Here is a 7,588-nt window from a genome sequence, read left to right on the forward strand (position 1 = left end):
CCACGGCCCTGTTTCACGTCCTGGCACATCTGGAAGGACGGAAAAGGCAGGAAGGGGGAGGGCAGAGCCAGAGGTCGGCGGCTGGTGGTGCCCCTAAGCCTCCCCTCCCCCGCCAAGCCCCTCCTGCAGAAACTCAACACCCGCATCCCTTCCCGCTCTAGCAGCGTCAGATCTGCCCGCCGCTCGCTCTCACCGCTCGCAGCCGGGCGGAGGCCGGCGCCCCCCGCGACGTCACGCGTGGAGTCGCGAAGGGGCGGGGTCCGTGCTCCCACCCAGCCGCCCCACCCGGCCTCGGCGGGATTCGCATGCGCAGTGCTTCTGCGAGGGCGCCTCGCCCCTCCCGGTCCGGGTTGGGGCGTACCAAAAGAACATCCAATGCAGGGACAAAGGGAAAGAAATAACGCCACGGGAGGTGAGTAAAAGGGAGAGAGGCATCTGAGGTAATCCTAGAGGCATCCAGAAATAGTAATCTGTCCATCCGGGGGGATCATGGAGGCATTTCAACGAGAATCTCGTCGCAGGCAATTTTCTTCTGCTCGTCTCCCACCCGTGCCAATAGCACAGCCCAGCCGCGCCCTAGTTCCGGGTAAAACTTGGGGTCCGCCCGGGGGCGGGGCTCTGGTCCCGGGACTCTGGTCTTCCGGCCGGCATTGGAGCATAGGCTTTTTTTCTGCAATTTGAAGGCAATGGCACCCCACTCCAGTACTCTTGCCTGGAAAATCCCATGGGCGGAGGAGTCTGGTACGCTGTAGTCCATGGAGTCGGACACGACTGAGCGACTTCACTTTCACTTTTCACTTTCATGCACTGGTGAAGGAAATGGCAACCCACTCCAGTGTTCTTGCCTGGAGAATCCCAGGGACGGGGAGCCTGGTGGGCTACCTTCTCTGGGGTCGCACAGAGTCGGACACGACTGAAGCGACTCAGCAGCAGCAGCAGCAGCAATGTCTACATCTCAGGCTTGGTCCATGGCTTTTACTGACCCCTTGATGCATCGGATCCTACAGCTGCAAGGCTGCTCAATAGAGACCATCTGCTTTCACTTCTGCTCGCATTTTAGAGATGAGAACAGGAGGTCCGTCTTAACCCAACAGGACACATGGAACCAATAACTTTGGGTTCAAATCTTGACTCTGTTCCTGCCTCTACGTAAAACATAACCGTGCTCTTCTGGGGACTGAGTTTACTTCTCTGTTAAAGGGGATCATCTTATCTGTCTCACTGTTTGAATGGGAAAATTAAGAGATAAAGTGTGGGAAAACGTGCACCCACTGAGCACACAACCAGCACTGGACAAATGCTGTATGAAACAGAAACCGAGTATTCAACTCTGCTGAGGCTTCCTTAAAGCAGAAACCATGTCCTTTCTGTACCACCACCCCCAAAAGTTTATAGCTCAAAATCCTCTCGTATATGTTGTTTAGTCCTTAAGCCATGTCCAACTCTTTTGCAACCCGATGGACTGTAGCCTGCCAGGTTCTTTTTGTCCATGGGATTTCCCAGGCAACCAGTACTGGAGTGGGTTGCCATTTCCTTCTCCACGGGATCTCCTTCCCCCCACACGGATCCAACCCTCATCTCCTGTATTGGCAGGTGGATTCTTTACACTGAGCCACTAGGGAAGCCCCACATATATATAGTCAAGTAATGTTCAACAAGGTGCCAAGACCAATCAGTGGAGAAAAGCCTGTCTTTCCAACAAATGGTTTTAGGAAAACTGGATATCCACATGGAAGAGAAGGAAATTAAACTCATACTTCACACCCTATGCAAAAGTTAATTCAAAATGCATGAAAGAACTAAATGTAAAAGATGAAACTATACAGATGTTGAAGAAAACATAAGAGGAAAACTTCATGATACTAGATTTGGCAATGATTTCTTCAATATGACACTAAAAGCACAGACAGCAAGAGAAAAGAACAGGAAAATTAGACTATATCAAAGTTTAAAACTTCTGTGCATCAAAAGGCACAATCAACAGAGTGAAAAGGCAGTCCATGGAATGGGAGGAAATATTTGCAAATCATGACTCTGCCAAGGAGTTAATATCTAAAGTATATAAAGAACTCCTACAACTCAACAATAGCAAAACCAACTTGATTTAAAAAGTGACTTAAATAGATATTTCTCCAAAGAAGATATGTAAAATGACAACACATGAGAAGATGCTTAATATCACTAAGCACTAGGGAAATGCAAATCAAAATCACAGTTAGATACCACTTCATAGCTATCACGATGTCCACTCAAAAAAAAAAAAAATAACAAAGGTTGACAAGGCTGAAGAAAGTGGAACCCTTATGCATTGTGCAGAGAAGGCAATGGCACCCCACTCCAGTACTCTTGCCTGGAAAATCCCATGTACAGAGGAGCCTGGTAGGCTGCAGTCCATGGGCTCCCTAGGAGTCAGACACGACTGAGCGACTTCACTTTCACTTTTCACTTTCATGCATCAGAGAAGGAAATGGCAACCCACTCCAGTGTTCTTGCCAGGAGAATCCCAGGGACGGAGAAGCCTGGTGGGCTGCCGTCTATGGGGTCGCACAGGGTCGGACACGACTGAAGCGACTTAGCAGCAGTAGCAGTATGCATTGTGGGTGATGATGTAAATTGGTACAGCTACTATGGAAAACAGACCAGTGTATCTTTCAAAATTTTTAAATAGAACTACCATATTATCAAGCAATTTCACTTTTGGGCATATAGTCCCCAAAACTGAAAGTAAGGTCTCAAAAAGATATATAAGTACCATGTTCATAGCAGCATTACTCAAAAGAGATAAGAGGTGGAAGCAACTCAGTGTGTCCATCGACAGATGAGTGGATAAAAAACAAATGGTATGCCATACAATAGAATATTATTCAGCCTTTAAAAAGGGCATTCTGACACATGCTACAACATGGATGAACTTTGAGGACATTATGCTAAGTGAAATAAGTGAGTCGCAAAAAGACAAATATTGTATTATTTGTCTTACATAAGATATTCAATACAATAAGTAGTCAAATTCATAGAGACAGAAAATAAAGAGGCAGGAGAGAGGAGAATGGGGAGTTACTGTTTAGTGGGTTCAGAGTTTGAGTTTTCCAAGATAAAAAGTGTTCTGGAGACAGATGGTGGTAATGGTTACACAACAGGGTAAATGTACTTAACACTACTGAACTATATAATTAAAAATGATCAAGATAGTAAATGATGTGCATTTTGCCATGATTAAAAATAATGATTAAGAAACCTGGGGAGGATTTATGGCCCAGTCTCCTAGGGTATTAGTGGGTGTTTTTTAAATGCCGTTGGTTGTTGCAATTCCAAGTATAAGAAGTATTTTCTTCTCAAAGGAAAAAATAAGTGTGGCTGTCAGAATTTTAGATTCTAGGAATTGGAAGGCACTTAATAACTGAACAACGGGCTTCCCTGGTGGCTCAGATGGTAAAGAATCTTCATGTAATAAGGGAGACCCGGGTTCAATCCCTGGGTCAGGAAGATCATTTGCAGAAAGGAATGGCTACCTACTCCAGTATTGCCTGGAAAATTCCATTGACAGAGAAGCGTGGCAGGCTACATCCATGGGGTCACAAAAGAGTTGGACATGAACGACTAACACTTTAATAACTGAACAGTTCAACAATACCACCACCCTCCTTTATTTTCTAAAGGGGCTAAAATTGATGTCTGGAGAAATTAAGGGACTTTCTTGCCCCAAGTCTTCCAGCCAGTTGAGCCTCAGCCAGAACTAGAGCCCACATGTCCCAACACTGAATCCAGCCCTTTCCCACTAAATCCTTTCTCAGTTCTGCCAAAAGCTCTCTCCTGAAAACCTACAAAAGTCTCTGTGCGTTCACTGGTAGTCACGTCCAGCCCAGTGTGGGCCAACTAGGTAAACTTTCTCTAGTTTTGACCTAGTCTCCCTACCTGCACCTCAGCTCTTAGAGTACCATGTTCTCACAAGCCCCAGGTCTTTTCATAGTTTGAGCACATATTATTTGCTCAGTAAATATTTATTGATGGATTTACTAAAAACATCTCCATACAGCCCAGTTTCCCCAAGAACTCACTGATTTTCAGTCTCATTTTATGGTTGGGAGCATGTCTACCCAGGTTTGAATGTTTGTGAAATTTAGGTTAAAATGTAACAGAAAGTTTATTCTGTCAACAATCATTTTTTTTAAACGCCTGCTATGGTTCAGGTCCAAAATTAATATCCACATAGCAAAAATTTTGTTAATGCTTTGACTTAATGACAAGTCTAATTTGTAGGGTAAGATGACATGGAAGCACCCAGTAGTGCTGGTGTACAGTAGAAAGTCAACAAACAATTTTCCCCCATTATTCTTGTGCCTCAGAATAATTAGGCATATTTGGACAGAAGTTTCTGTCAATGACCATAATTGATATTTACTTGCCAAACCAAGCAAATCCTATGGACCAACAGAGGCAAACTGGTTAGAGCAAGAAAATTCCTTGAGGTCTGCGAATGAGGGTAAACGGATGTGAACAAATGTCTTAAAAGGTGGAGGGGAGCCAATGAAGACACAAAATTGGTTGTGAACTGTAATGCTCCAGCATTACACCAATATTCTGACTTAATCCACTCATCAGGCCCTCAAAGATGTTACTGTGGAAACCTGGCCCTAGACATGTTTAATTAATTCATTAATTAGTTTATTTATTTATTTTTGGCCATATCATATGGCAAGTGGAATCTTAGTTCCCTGACCAGGGATCAAACCCTGCCCCTTGCACTGGAAGTGCAAAATCTTAACCCCTGGACCACCAGGCAGTAGGTGACGGAAGCTGGCTTATGATTCAGGCTTGTTTACAGCCTATCATATGAGGATCAGAAAGCTGAGAAGGGAATCAACCAGTCCCTTGAAAGGAATTTAAAGAGAGATTCTTCAATCACTCCACAGTGATAAGTTCCTCTCAGACCTCTGACTCAGATAAAGCCTCTCTCAGAGAGCTGTTTTATTTTTTTCCTTCCAAATTATTGAGTCTTAAAACTTGGGGAGACTAAAGACCCTTTTGAAAATTTGATGAGCTTTTCACTCAGTCAACCAGATATTCATTCAATAAATATGAGCAGAAGGCTCTATTCTGTGAGCTAAGAATACAGTGGTGAACAAAGATTCAAGATCCCTAGCCTCCTGGAACTACAACCTGCTTCTAGACACTCTCCTTGGAAAAATGCACGTTCATCTAAACATCCACATGCAGTTTAAATCAGTGGAACCTCAGTCCTCTTGGAGCTCATCCTGAGAAAGAACCCCTGGACATTAGTACTTACTAATGTTCCTTCTATACCTAGTTAAACCTCACTTTTGTGTTTAGTTTTCTATCAGAACTGCTTGATGAGATTATTGCTTTCCCACTTTATGATGTGGTTTCATCCATTCCATCAACTAAATTATTCATTCAACAAACATCTGAATATTGCTAACTGCCAGGCACCTGGGTAGAAGCAATACTTTTGGCTGTGCTCTGAGGCATGTGGGATGTCTCCCCAACCTGGACATCCCCAGTGAAAATGCCAAATCCTAACCACTAGGCCACCAAGGAACTCGCTGGGTTCCTTGGGAAGCTACAATGAGGGAAACCATATTTCCTATCAATGAAAAGCCTTAGTGAAAGAGGCAGATACACAAAAAAATTATAAGATGTTAAATACCGAGATAATCACATAACATAAAACAATAACTACCCACTACTGAATAACTTCTAAATGGGTCAAGCATTTGATGGCCTTTAAATGTTCCCTTGTTCAACCATGTCAATATCAAAATAAAATTGGTATTATCCCTACTTTACAAATGAGAAAACAAAAGGTTAGCAATGTTAGGAAACTTGCCAATGGTCTCCAGATATCGGTAGCTACATGTAATACATACACATGTGATAAAAATATTGGGGAAAAAAGGAAAATATGTTTATAAGCCTGCCTGGGATAAGACATACTTTTTAAAGAAAGACACATGTATGTATAGAAACCCTAAATGAAAAAATTGATATGCCTTTTAAAAGTTTCTAAATGATTAAAAAAAACATACAGAAGTAGGAGAAAATAACTGCAATATATATTAATAGTCAAGAGATTGTCAGTTTCTCCTTTTATGTCTGTTAGTGTTTGTCTTATGTATTGAGGTGCTCCTATGTTGGGTGCATAGATATTTACAATTGTTATGTCCTTGGATTGATCCCTTGATCATTATGTAGTGTCTTTCCTTCTCTCTCATAATAGTCTTTATTTTAAGGTCTACTTTGATATGAGGATTGCTACTCCAGCTTTCTTTTGCTTTCCATTTGCATGGAATGTATTTTTCCATCCTCTCACTTTCAGTCTATATGTGTCTTTAGATCTGAAGTGGGTTTCTTGTAGACAGCATGTATATGCATCTTGTTTTGTATCCATTCAGCCAGTCTGTGTCTTTTGGTTGAAGCATTTAATCCATTTACATTTAAAGTAATTATTGATATATACATTCCTATTGCCATTTTCTTAATTGTTTGGTGTTTGTTTTTGTAGATCTTTTTCTTCTCTGTATTTCCTGACTATATAAGTCCCTTCAACATTTGTTGTAAAGCTGGTGTGGTGGTACTGAATTCTCTTTTCTTTTGCTTGTCTGAAAAGCTTTTGATTTCTCCATCAATTTTGACAGTAACACAATATAGTAGGAGACTTTAACACCTGATTTACACCAATGGACAGATCATCAAAACAGAAAATTAATAAGGAAACACAAGTCTTAAATGATACATTAGATGAGGTGGATCTCATTGATATCTTCAGGACATTCCATCCAAATGCAGAAGAATACACCTTCTCAAGTGTACATGGAACATTCTCCAGCATAGACCACATCATGGGTCACAAATCAAACCTCAGTAAATTTAAGAAAATTGAAATCATATCAAGCATCTTTTCTGACCACAGTGCTATGAGACTAGATATCAATTACAATAAAAAACACAAACACATGGAGATTAAACAATACATTTCTAAATAAAAAACAGGTTACTGAAGAAATCAAAAGGGAAATAAAAAAATTCCTAAAAACAAATGACAATGAAAACACAACACCTCAAAACCTATGGGATGCACCAAAAGCATTTCTACAAGGAAAGTTTATATCAATACAGTCCTACCTCAAGAAACAAGAAAAACATCAAATAGACAACCTAGCTTTACACCTAAAACAACTGGAAAAAAAAGAACAAAAAAACCCCAAACTTAGCAGAAGGAAAGAAATCATAAGGATCAGAGCAGAAATAAATGAAAAAGAAATGAAAGAAACAACAGTAAAGATTAATAAAACTAAAAGCTGGTTCTTTGAGAAGATAAACAAAATTGACAAACCTTTAGCCAGACTCATCAAGAAAAACAGATCAGATCAGATCAGATCACTCAGTCATGTCCGACTCTTTGCCACCCTATGAATCACAGCACGCCAGACCTCCCTGTCCATCACCAACTCCCTGAGTTCACTCAGACTCACATCTATCGAGTCAGTGATGCCATCCAGCCATCTCATCCTCTGTCGTCCCCTTCTCCTCCTGCCCTCAATCCCTCCCAGCATCAGAGTCTTTTCCC

The 7,588-nt window shown here is 41.6% G+C and overlaps 1 protein-coding gene across 1 annotated transcript in view; it reads right to left on the minus strand.

Moving 5' to 3' along the window:
• The window catches only part of TMEM219 (transmembrane protein 219), a 17,787-nt gene extending 17,472 nt beyond the window's left edge, over positions 1-315 (minus strand). The window contains exon 1 of the mRNA XM_010837299.1: positions 194-315. The gene's annotated coding sequence lies outside the window, so the exon portion shown is untranslated. The remainder of the gene's footprint in view (positions 1-193) is intronic.
• Between the last annotated feature and the right edge of the window lie 7,273 nt (positions 316-7,588).

Source organism: Bison bison, unplaced genomic scaffold (genome assembly GCF_000754665.1).
Source record: "Bison bison bison isolate TAMUID 2011002044 unplaced genomic scaffold, Bison_UMD1.0 scf7180017864072, whole genome shotgun sequence".
NCBI classification, from domain to species: Eukaryota; Metazoa; Chordata; class Mammalia; order Artiodactyla; family Bovidae; genus Bison; species Bison bison.